This window comes from Magallana gigas, chromosome 10 (assembly GCF_963853765.1).
Source record: "Magallana gigas chromosome 10, xbMagGiga1.1, whole genome shotgun sequence".
Classification (NCBI taxonomy): domain Eukaryota; kingdom Metazoa; phylum Mollusca; class Bivalvia; order Ostreida; family Ostreidae; genus Magallana; species Magallana gigas.
The window spans coordinates 9,978,830-9,991,866 of NC_088862.1; the positions used below are offsets into that span (position 1 = coordinate 9,978,830).

The 13,037-nt window shown below is 30.4% G+C and overlaps 1 protein-coding gene and 1 long non-coding RNA gene across 3 annotated transcripts in view; both read left to right on the top strand.

Moving 5' to 3' along the window:
* Positions 1-13,037, top strand: part of LOC117684039 (uncharacterized) — a 168,959-nt gene that overhangs the window by 116,846 nt on the left and 39,076 nt on the right. The window lies entirely within an intron of this gene.
* Positions 10,249-12,878, top strand: LOC136272419 (uncharacterized). Its single transcript, XR_010710425.1, has 2 exons — positions 10,249-10,429; positions 12,040-12,878. It is a non-coding gene; the product is annotated as an uncharacterized lncRNA (long non-coding RNA).

The following is a 13,037-nucleotide window of genomic DNA, read 5'->3' on the forward strand; positions in this document are numbered from 1 at the left end:
GTGGGAGTATCTATGTCCCAAATACTTGTAGTTTGAGAGAAGATTTTATCAAACACTAGACACACAGGCTACTGATTTCGGATGATCATGTTTTTCACTTTAATTTCGAAATTGAATTTCCCAAGCACACTTTTAACTGGCTTCAGCCAATATATATGCGAGCACTTGCATTTGTTATATTGTATAATTTATGTTGAAATTTAATTATGAATGAGGTATAAATCATTAGTAAAATTCTACCGATACCTAGACTAATTTGGACTCGAGAAGGAAACAAGTAGGCAGGAAAAAATTGCTGTGTAGGCCACAATTTTTTTAAAGACAGATGGTTAAGAATGCAGAACCAGATACAAAGATAAAATCAAAATAGATCAGTAAGTAATGCATACTGGCTCTAACGCCAATTAAAAAATGCTATTTGAAAACCAGGGTTGAATCAAATATTTCTTTACATTGCAATGACATATGACATAGTATATTGCAAATTATTTTTGAATATATAATTAGTTTCAACTTTTAAGCTGCCAACATTTTTAAAATTCATATGACATGATGGCAATTACCGATTATCATATATATCCAATATGGAAATATTCACTCCTATTTAATAATTTTTTGCCCTTTCGCACTCCATGTGATCAGACGAATTTAAAGATAAGCAAATTCAATGTCTTATATTATTTCTCGTGACACAAAACTTCGTTTGGGCGAATACAAGACGGATTGAAACCGTTTGCAAGTGAAGACAGGCGAAAATAGTACGGGGCGAAAATTACCCTGTACACAGAATATCAAAATGACCATAAGAATTTACAATATTGATATTGATGAAACCTAAAGTAATTCAAATATAACTAAAATAACTACCGGTATATATTTACATGAAAAAAGTACAACCGAAATATTTGGATGACAATATAAACACTTTACAATCTGTATCTGATAATACCCGCTATCGTTTGTTTAATTAAAGGAAAATCAGAAAAAAAACACAAGTGAAGAGTTAGCAAAATGGTCGTTTTTATCAGCTGTGTTTAAGTTGCACATATTTTTATTCAGTAGAGAAATCTACACAACTCGAGTTATAATGATATATGTATACCTCATATGCTTATCGTTCGTAGTATTTTATCAACGCTGGTCTGCTGTATTAAAAAGGATGAATCTGTAAGAGAAATGAAAAAAAATGCATGTAATACAAGCACATGCATAAGATGATTACCAAAAAAAAAGGCATAACAAAAAGGATTATTTTGTCATCTCAGATGTCGTTTATCGCAATATTATAATAAAATAAATCCTCCAAAATTCAGCCTATGTTTAAACTGGCTCACATAGCATGTATTGTTTCTTTATTAAGCAAGTCAACAAACGATTTCTCCCTGGGAAACAGTCGTTCTCCTGTAGGATGTTTTAAATCTAACATTTTGTGTTTTCTTGAAAAAAAATGTAAAAAAAAAAACAAAAAAAACAATGAGATATGAACATTGCGCAGTGCAGCAGTGCATAAAAGATACACAGTTTAAAAAGCACTCCAACCTGATGGTTTGATCATAGAGACTACATTAAAATGATTATAGTTTTAATTCACAAGGTTTCTATCAACAACACTATGTTAATTTGATTAAAATGTTACGGCACATTTTTTTTATCGTTTTTGCCTTTTTGGATTGTTTATCAAAATTAAATTCAGAAAAATCGACAAAAAGTTAAGTACGTTATTAAATTCCGTACAAATAAGAACATTAATTGGGATTACAGTCAATACCCACTACTTTCAAATTTTTGGTTTTGATTGCGAAATGTTGGTTATTCTGTTATGAATGTTCTTTAGAAACATATGGGCTTTTTTCAAATTTATATTTATCTATCAGCTTTTTCATCATTTTCTTTATATTAGGTTTCCATTTAAAATTTTAAATTCTATCCATGTCTCATTTATCATAAACTGAAAGCCAAAAAATTAAAATAATTATTATAACTCATATTCCTTGACAATGATTGTAAACATTTTTAAATAAAAGCTTCACTACAGTTCAAATACATATAAAATAGAACCCTGTGAGTTTTTTAAGGTACTTTCTTTATAAAATAGAATAGTGCTAAAAGTAAGGTAATTTTTTGAAATGTTCTTACGTCTATATAAACAATAAAATGCTCACTTTGGTGATTCATTCGGGATATGAAGGTAGCGACATTGCAGAAAAAATACATAATCCGTTTTGCAATGATCGCTACCTTCATAACCCACATGAATCACCAAAATGAGCATTTTATTGTTTATATTAACATCTTTATTTTAACTAATTAATAAATTGAGCGTAAAAAGTAAGTAAAATTCACTAAATTACTGTTATTGTACATAAGTACGTTAGGTAAAAGAAACAGCCAAATCGTCTCCAGTGAGACTTTGAGTCTGACATCATCATGGTTAGTTCGTGCAGTCCGTAATTTTTCTTAGGTAGATGTAGGTCTCGACCAATCGATAAACAGGGCGTGTCAAATTCAATCCTGTCACTTTCTTGTCAGTTTCAGCCGCCATAGATTTCGACCAATCGATAAACAGGGCGTGTAGATTTCAGTCTGGCTGTTTCTATAGATATATGAATTAACTAAAGGTTTCCGTAAGAAATAGAGGGAATAGTACTTGGTAGGTGTAATATATATATATATATATATATATATATATATATATATATATATATATATATATATATATATATATATATATATATATATATATATATATATATGTGTGTGTGTGTGTGTGTGTAATTTGCCTGTTTCATTATTAATATCATTTGATGAAAAATTTTCCATTATATATGAACTATTGTAATCATAACAATATTTAATATACACCCGGTCTTCTATGAACTCCTGCTTTTTATTACCGATGTTCATTTTAGTTGTGAATTCATTTTTTATGTGTCCAATCAATAGAACATTTTAAAACAACATTCTTCTACCATGATATTCATACAATTAAACTATTGATAGAATAATGGATTCAGTGCAATTTTCTGTTAGAAGCCACTTTATTTGCTAATACATCTACTGTGTATTCATTTTAGCAACTGCAATAAATATGCATTATTTATTGTCCATCTCCTGGTTATGAACATATTTTCAAGCGGAACAATGACTTCCAATTTGTTTAATTCGAATGCATGATACAATGGACTCTATCAAAAAACAAAATTGGATTTTAAAATTTCATGCTATTTTCATATTTGTATTTTAATGAATCGATATTTCACTAGGCTCGATCAAAGCATGCTGATCGTTGAAACGGAAATACACATTTCATGCATAAGGTCCAAACGCTTTAAAAAATAAAACTCTTCCCTAAAATGTTATATATTTATTCATCTAAACTGTCTTGTACAAAGGACACGTTTTTACAGGTGTAAAACCCATTTTATGTCAATAGTTATGTATGTTATTATTCTATTTCATACAGCGTATTTTTTCTAAAATTGAACGAAATGCCGAAATTTCTAAATTGCTAATTCATAATATGAAATATATTGGTTAGATGGATACCACTTTGTACATGTGCTTGATTCTTTTAATTTAAGCATTTTTATTTCAATTCTTAGCATCAGTTCCATTTGCTAAGATCCTTAAGTAGAGAAAAAAACGAAGAAAAACATTATGAACAAAATGAGTAAAACAATAAAGAAAATGAAAGGACTGTGAAGGATAACTTCCGTATATATGTGAGTTAAAGGGGAATGGCCACGATTTTGGTCAAACTCTTTTTTTCTGTTTTTATTATTTACAATGCATGAGGAATGCATTTCTAATGATCAAATGATATTTGAGAGTCAGTCTTTGAGTTATAAGCAAGATATAGCGCTCACAATATTTCGTCATGTAAACAAGGCTCGTGCCCTGTTTTTGATTACATAGGATCAATATACAAATCAAAATATTTTTCAAGCTAAGCTGTTCTTTATCATTTCAAGTATAAATAACATTTCTAACGTTTAGCACAATAGTCACATTTGCTCCGTAAAAATGTCATATTTTGAGTTATGATATGTAAACAATCTTGTCAAATATTTTAGTATATGTTGTTTAGAGTGGCCTCCCAATATTTTTATGCAATATGTTTTATTTACAACGTCTTTTTCCGTAACTCGCTTAGAACTCAACGATTGACCCTCAAATATTGGTTGCCTATCAAAAATGCCTTACAGAAGAATTGTAAACATTAAAATCGGAAAAAATGATTTTTGACAAAAATCGTGACCATGCCCCTTTAAAGCTGCATTTGGAAAATTCAAGGCAAAATACTCATAAAAAACAAAAATGAAAATGTTTTATCCTTACTGATGTATTTCACAGACTTTCTCCCATTCATTATTAAGGGCACGTCATTATTAAGGGCACATTCATTATTAAGGGCACGTTATTAGTATGACGTCGTTATCGTTTATATCTCGGAAAAGTAAACGGCACATGTTACACAGCACGTTAAAAAATCCCCCTTTGAAAAAAAAGAGACACAGTTAATTCTATTTTTTAAACGTTCGTTAATATGGTTTACATAAATGCACTCCGAAAAATAAAATGTGCAAGGTATAGTCTATATTGTACAATGTAAGACCAATAACTGTAATGAATAAATGTTTGAACCTACATTTGCTCGATTGGACATTGAAAAGAAAACACATGATTTTTTAACTATGCAAATAGCAACTTTACACTGCAAAGTTTTGTCACTATGATCATCTATTTAGTTTGATTTAATAAATCATGCAAAAAACAAATAACTGAAGAGTTTAATGAGTTATTATTCATTAAAATATCGCATGAATTCTATCACAGGGTTGTTATCTGTCCCGCAAGTTGTTTATCCTTTTACGTTGTGAATATCTATTCTTTAAGAAAGGGGAAACACGATTTGACTGAAGTTAAATAGTCAAACATTTAATTAGAAACACAAAACATTTTGTCATCAAGATTTATTTTTTGCAAAGCTTCTTAAAGCATAAAAGTAATAAAGATTATAATGCAAACAATGCCTCATAATGATTTTATTGGCGATATATACACAGCCAGGAGCCAGGCATCAATAAATGCTTTGTTGAGTATCTCCAAACAATACTAGCAAGAATAGTGAGTCCTGGGAAGATATGCTAACCTGCTTTACACTTAAGTTGTTCAAAAATCAAAAAGGCACTCTTGCCAAAAAAAAATAAATGGAAGCAAAAATCAATTATGATCAAAATAACCTATGACCCAACAATTAGTCCCAGTGCAGTCATGGCCTATGTTGCCCAACTATAGGTGACACTTTGACAATTGCATCACCTAAAAAGGCCTCCAATGCCTGTTGCAATCTATGCAAAAACATGTCCGATTCCATTTTAGAAAGGTTGTCCTTCATATCTGTGTTGTTGTTATGTAATTTAGTGTACCTGATGGTGTTAACGTTCGACTTGGATGGTAAAATAAGGTAACCATCTTTCATGGAGAAAAAAATACGTTATCAGTCGGGTCAGCCTTATATAAGTTAGCAAGTAATTGACCCAAATTGACATGCTTCTAATTTGCTATTTAAATTTTTAATCAATGTGACACCACGTGGCTAGAGTTAATTCAATAACTCTATATTTGGGCAAAACAATTGCCAGAAAAAAATTCAGGCACTGTACCTGTACAATGATCATGGTCCATCATTCTTGGCTGCAGCGGCTCGATGGGCCTAATATATCCGCCACTGCTTCAGGTGCGTTTTGAAAGATCTTTTCTATGATTCGTTCAATGAAAAAATGACAATAACACACGGTCAACCAACTCAAAGTTCATAAAACGAAATACAAATTCAAATCAGAACAACACGGACCTCTAAATAGATAGAGGTATAATCAGCTGCCTAGGAAGAGTAAGCATCCTCTGCTGACCTGTCACACCCGCCGTGCGCCCAATGTCATATTGGTAAAAATTGCATTATCGGGAAAAATGTTGTAATTTGGGAAAAATATCATGATTGGGAAAAACTGAGAAAAATCCGTGGACAATTTGGTACTCAATCAATAGTCCAGAGCAGAGATATAATATGCATGGACCTATGGAAAACCCCAGAGGCAGGATCATGTGCCCAGGAGGAGTGACCTTCCTTTACCATAGAAAATGTATAAAGATATATTTTGTATGCATTAGTAATGTAACGAATATTATGTTAAAATATCAATCATAAATCACAAATATGATTAAATGTTTTATTAGAAAAAAAATGTTGAAAATGCCAAAAAAATTGTCTTGTCTTAAAAATGCTTGAACATTTAAAAAAAACATAGGTTACAGAGCTTTATGATTTTTACCTTTTCAAGACTTATTCTGTAGCAATTGAAACTTTTTTCCAACTATATGGGATAAAACGTTTGATATGTCTGGAGATGATTGAAATATTATTATAACTTCTTAGCTGTAACGTGTATTAATCTAAGCTAGAAACATAAGGAATGGTTAGAGAATATAATAATTTTTGTTTTCATTTTTTTGTGTGTGTGTGGGGGGGGGGGGGGGGGGAGAGACGTTTCAAATCAGGTGGTCTAGTATCGATCTTCATTGCTGCGTTTAAAAGCCACACTGCTGTGAATTTGATTAGTTTGAAAGCGACAAAGATGCTTACTATACTGCATATGGAATGGATCGGTGTTCTTATTGGCATCATTGTTTTTTCGGGAACAAGTAAGTTTCTTTTTTTATTAGCAAGTTTAGACAAATGGTTCATTTTAATGTATAAAAAATACAATGAGCAATTTAAGGAGGTTCATTTGACAAATATATTTACATTAGCGAAAATTTACTTTAAAGGTTCATATGCTTGTGATGATGGCAGGTTTTTGGGACATTGCCAAAGAACTGAGTTGTGTGTTTGCGTTAAGAATAACTGGTATCAAACCACAACAAGGGAAATTCAAAAAGTAGACCCATATACAACATCTTTTTCCTCAATTTGCAGTTGTCTATGTAAGTCGAAGCATTTTTTATCTTTAAGATTTAAATAAATCATATTATTTGAAAGCAAACAAAATGAACCTTAATTTAAGGGGAAAAACGGCAAGCAAAAACGATTTAAAAAAAAAATAAGAAAAAAAATCCATATATTTTGCATGCCAGTAGCGTTATATATTTGCAATCATTTTGTCTTTTCTATAAATGCACATTGCACATGCAACAACGAAAAGTCAAAAAAGAAAACGTAACGTCTTTATATCAGATACAGGTACCAATCAAGCTGTGGACTGTTCAATTCCTTATCTTTATAACAGTAAGTACATAATTATCAAGGGAGTCACTCTTAAATGTCATATTTATTTTCTTTTCAATTTACCTATAATTACATTTATTACATTAAAATAAAAAATAATAAGGATAATACAAACGTCAATAAATCATTCTATTTTTCTCTCTACTGATCATGGTGCATCTAACTGAACAAATGAATTATGAGAATCTTTATTGTTGCGTTTTTATGCTGACGTATTTTACTATTTTTTTAAACAGACCTCGTCGATAATCTCGAGTTTAGGAACACCTTAGTATTGTCAGGTATTATAAAATATTTGTATCTGACGCAGTTAAACATAGTTTTTAAATACATATGCAGAGAATTTTAGCTATAATTATTGCAGATATCACGTTCAATTTACTTGTTTCAAATTATCAGAGTTATTGATCACAAGAACAAAATAATATATCCTTTTTTGTATGACAAATTCTGAAATATCGATCTTATTTTTTTTATCACATACACTGGAAATTGTAAATGTTTAAATATAAACTTCTCCTCAACCTTTATAACGTACTAAAGTGTTTTAATTTCCAGATGAGACAACATGTAGGCAGTTACTCACAGGTTATTATGCATTGAAACTACTTATTAGATATTATCCTGTTTTAACTTGATTTGTACAAATTTTCACTATTGTATCTTTTCGCATTTAATATTTAAACATTTTTATAGCGTGTGTTTTTATAGTTTTATTATTAAAAAATCATATGTATCAAAATAATCCCACTTTATTACAATCAATGAGTATGGTGTAATGTCACTAAAATTTTAGCTTAAAATAGATATCCTCTTCTTTGTAAACTTGGATTGCTTTCGTCCTTGGCACACTATTATGCTGGTGCATTTACAGCAACTTTTTGTCAAATTATAAAAATGCATGTACATTTTGTTTTCTTTGCCAACGGTAAACGAATACAGAGTTCTTTTCGCCCCTTATCATTTCTGTGCCCTTCTACACTTGCAAACAGTTTCGCCCCTTTTTGAATTCGTCCAGATACAGATTTGTTTAAAAGATAATAATTTGAGACATTGGAATTCTTAAATTCGCCCGCTGACGACAAGTGCAAAAAGAGCGAAAATAAAACGGGGCAAATATTTCCCTGAATACAGTATCTGACTTCTAAAAGACATGGGTTTCCTTTTCAGAATTTATAATTTTTTAATTCAGTGGATACTACAATGTTTTACTATTAAACTCTATAGGCTATAGAATGATAGTCAATAAAGAAAATGGTAGTTCAACCCAAAAAGTTGACCGTAGAAAGGAAATATCTATACGATATATAACCTTTTTTATATTTTGCTCTTGATTAATAGATCAATTTCGGTGACGTAATCCTTTGCGACTCCAATACAATGCGATGGCAAACAATTGATACGGAATCAATGCTAATAAAAAAAAGTTCGCACCATGCGGCAAAACATTAGGAAATCAGATGCCAGAATATAAATTTGAGAACTACATGTATTTAGGATTAAATATATCTAAAATGCATGAATCTGTATTAAATGGACTTTTCTCGAAATCAATATATACATTTTTTTGTTCATTAAAATAGGTGAACGCCCGACTTTGACATCAACAGAAAAACACGAGACCACTTTTATGACAGCTTCTGAAAATACTGTCCAGAATCAAGCTGCAACCGTTGGTAACACTGTTATGAATTGTAATACGTGATAGGTTTGATAAAATAGTTCATACTTAAAAATAAGGCTAAATCAAATGTGAAAACAATCAAGATTTGTTTGATATATATTTGATTGAAAATACTTTGTCAGCTACTTATTTTCATGTTAAGGAAGGAGTCTTCTCATAATCAAACATACTTCTTATTATAAGAAATTCATGAAATTTTGACACAATCAGACGGATCATATTACCAAATGATTCTATCAGTTTAATTAAATTTGACCTTTTTGTTTTCGCATAAAGGTCAGGTCAAGGTCAATACCTTTTTCCTCAACGTAAAGGATGATAAATTTAAGTGTAGCTCTTTGTAGTTCTGTAGACATTCGTTTAAGATTTGAAGATTTTATTCTTCAATGAAATGATAGAATATCAGAACATCTATCAGCTTATACTCCTAAATTGGAATAAATATTTATACTAAAATAGATATTGTTTAGCCCGCATTTCCTCTAATTTTCTTAAATTATGAAGAAATTTTGATTATTTTTTAATGCTTCCAATAATAAGATATTTCTGATTTTTATATATAATGAAGACTTTATATAAAGATATAAATTAAAGACAGAAAATCTAATATATTGACCATTTAATAAGAGAGAAAAAATTATTTTAGTGATTTTTTCCACAAAAATCAATGTATAGAATGGGCGCTTTAAAAAGCTTGTAAAAATGTAATTTAATAGGCAAATCATACTTTAAAAACATATTCTGAAACCCAAGTACCATATCATTAGTTCACATTAGTAAAAAAAAATCCTAAATAAATGTTATTGTTTTTTAAATGCTAAAACATACTCATTAATCTGCAGAAATTCTGAATTACGAAATATGTGATATTTTCCTACGCCAATATTACGCCAAAAATATAGTCCTTGTTATATTCTTAACACTGATTACTTTTTCTAAGCCAAGTTGTCTGATAATAAAAAAGAAAGAAAAATATACTATTTTAATTTCCTTTCATCTTGATTTAATGAACAGTAAATCAAATTTACGTTTGACAAGTCGAAAACCAGAAAAGACTCCTTCCTTAATTAACATATGGAAGAGCACGACCTTATCATCAACAGGAAAACCCGAGAGCACATTTATTACAGTTTCTAATGGACAAACTTTTCATAATCAAGCTACAAGTGGTGGTAAAACTGTTATAAATAAGTTCACTTTCATTGTTAAAAAAACAAAAGGGCAATACGTGAAAAGTTAAATGAAATATATTATACTTAATGTAAACCTAAATTTTTATTTACACCTTCTAATTGAATATCTAATATTTATTTGATTTATAATATTACGTCAGCTATATACCTTAATGTTAATAAACATAGGTGAAAGTACGACCTTGTCATCAACAGAAACTCTCAAGACCACATTTATTACATATGCTAATGAAAATACTGTTCAGAACCAAGCTACAAGTGATGGTAAAACTGTTAAAAATATGTTCAATTTCATGGTAAACAGGGATGGGGTCGATTACTTTAAAAAAAATATTGATCAGATTACAATTACTTAAGATTTTAATAGTAATCGACTACAAGTTGATTAAATCCAATTTTAGAAGTAATGAATTGCATAAGATTATTTTTTTCTCGTTATTATGATAACTTATGATTACTTTTGATTACATTATCAGTATTTGATAGGGCGTTTTATCTTTTTTGTATTCTGAGTTTAGTTGTTTAATGTTTTAGAAAGATAAATGCATTTTCTGTAGGAGTATTAATACTAATATAAAGTTATATTTTTGTGGTGGGGGTGGGGGGGCATTCTAGCATCATTACCACCTTTTTGAGTTGCGTGAAGATCTCTGTGTTCTAAAAAGAAAGGACATTAATTCAGACATCAAATAAGACACAATTTTAATCAAATAGATTTTACTGAAAACCGTTTACTCATAATTGACTGTACTGATACATTTACAGAATGATATGTGTTGAACTTCGACTAAAAATTGATGTCTATGCTTTTACACACTCAATGGTTGACAGATACACTGATATATCATTGTGGTTATAACAGTATCATCAAAGGGTGTGTTAATGTTTCCATTCATTTGATAATTGGGCACAAAACAATAGTTGTGAAATGTGTTTTGATATCAATTATAATCTGCTTTTTATCTGTATTTTTTTTTCAAATGCATTTGAAAAAAGAGTTAAGTGTATAATACTGTACATGTATTTTACATGTTGTGCACCCTCTTTAGATTGATGAGTTAAAAAAATCTAATTGTTTTTAAACTTTTAAATTCATTCTGATAATACAGTTTTGTTGTTACATTCGGATACTAAAATTCACCAACCACTAGCTTTTTGAAATTATGTATTGTTATTTACAAAGTTTGAATTAGAATTTGGAACACGCCCATCTTAGGTGACTTAAAACACAGCCCGTATTGCAGACTTAACACAAACATGTATTATTTGAGATGCTGAATTACATATTTACACTCATTCATTACTGAATTATTTCATACCTAGCATTGATCCCCATTCACCTAATATTTCTATTGAGCTATGATTTTAATCAGTTTTTTTTACTATCGTAATCATAAAAGTAAAACAAAAATTACGATTACTTGTAATCAGTAAAACGAATGATTACTGATTACTCATGATAATTCAGTAACCAGTATTCGATTACAGCTGAATACGATAACTGAATATGGTTAACCAATCGCTGATTGTAAAGAATAAAACAATACGTAAAAAAATTAACGAAATATATAACACTAAGGAAAACGTTTAATTGGATAAATAAAAAATCAATTTTTTGAATAACACATCTTTACAAGGAAGGGATTATTTGTTTCTGGTAACAAATCTAATTACAAATTTTTAAGGCCTAGAAGGAGAGGCCACTGTTCTTAATCTGTAAGACTTGTGTTGTACTCTCTCTCTCTCTCTTTCTCTCTTTCTCTCTCTCTCTCTCTTTCTCTCATTTTACTGCTAACATTAATGAGCATTTATTGCTTTATTATACTTGTTTAAAACTTATAATTATATTAATAATTTTCGTTATTTTTTCAAAGCCATGTGTCCTTGCAGTTGTGAATATTTCGACAAAATCGAATACTGGAGTCAAGAGGCTAACCAAATTAAACAGTATAACGAATTGAGTCAGCAACTTGCCCAAATCAAGAACATATTGAAGATGGAAACCAAAAATCTGACAGCTTATCTTAATACAAAAAAAAGCGTTGGCGATAAGCGTCCGTCAGCCCGTGCCACAGGGTACTTGGGTGGTGTCATACTGGTTCTCATACTTTGTTGCCTGGTTCTCCTGGACATCCGCAAGTGTTCCCACTAAAAGTTAATGATCAAAAACATATTAAGGCATTTTCACATGATCCACAGCCATATTTTGAAGAAAAAAAGTCACAGAAGTTCAATTGCGTGTCAACATTTAGGATGTAAATATCTTGAAATTTGTATGTGATGATGATACTAGTAATAATTATACCCGCACTTTCTAAAGAAAGTTCGGGCATATTGTTGTTACCCTGTTCCGTCCGTCCGTCCGTCTGTCCGTCCGTCCGTCCGTCCGTCCGTCTGTCACGTTTTACTTTCTCAAACTGCTCTTACATCTTATAAACCAGCAAACTGAACTCTTGGAGTTTGATTTGGGGTATCATGTTGTTTTGTAAAAAGGTTTCAAAAATTCTCTGTTAGTCCTGGGGGTCAAATAATTAGTAAAAAATAACGTTTTTTTCACAAAAAACCTTCTTCCTCGAACTCCTCCTACATTTTCAACAGAAGACAAATCATCTTCTGGAATATGTTTTAGGGTATCCTATAGATGCGCAATAAGGTTTCGGAATTTTCAATTTTGTCCTAGGGGTCATTAAATGGCTGAAAAATGACGTTTTTTTTAACAAAAAAACTTGTTTCAAAAACGTCTTTTTTTGGCAGTAGCGAAATGATCTTCTAGAATATGATTGGGGGTGTCATATTGAGGCGTGATCAGGTTCCAGATTTTTTTTTTATTAAGGGGATCAGTGGGCAACAAAAAATGACGTTTTTTGCAAAA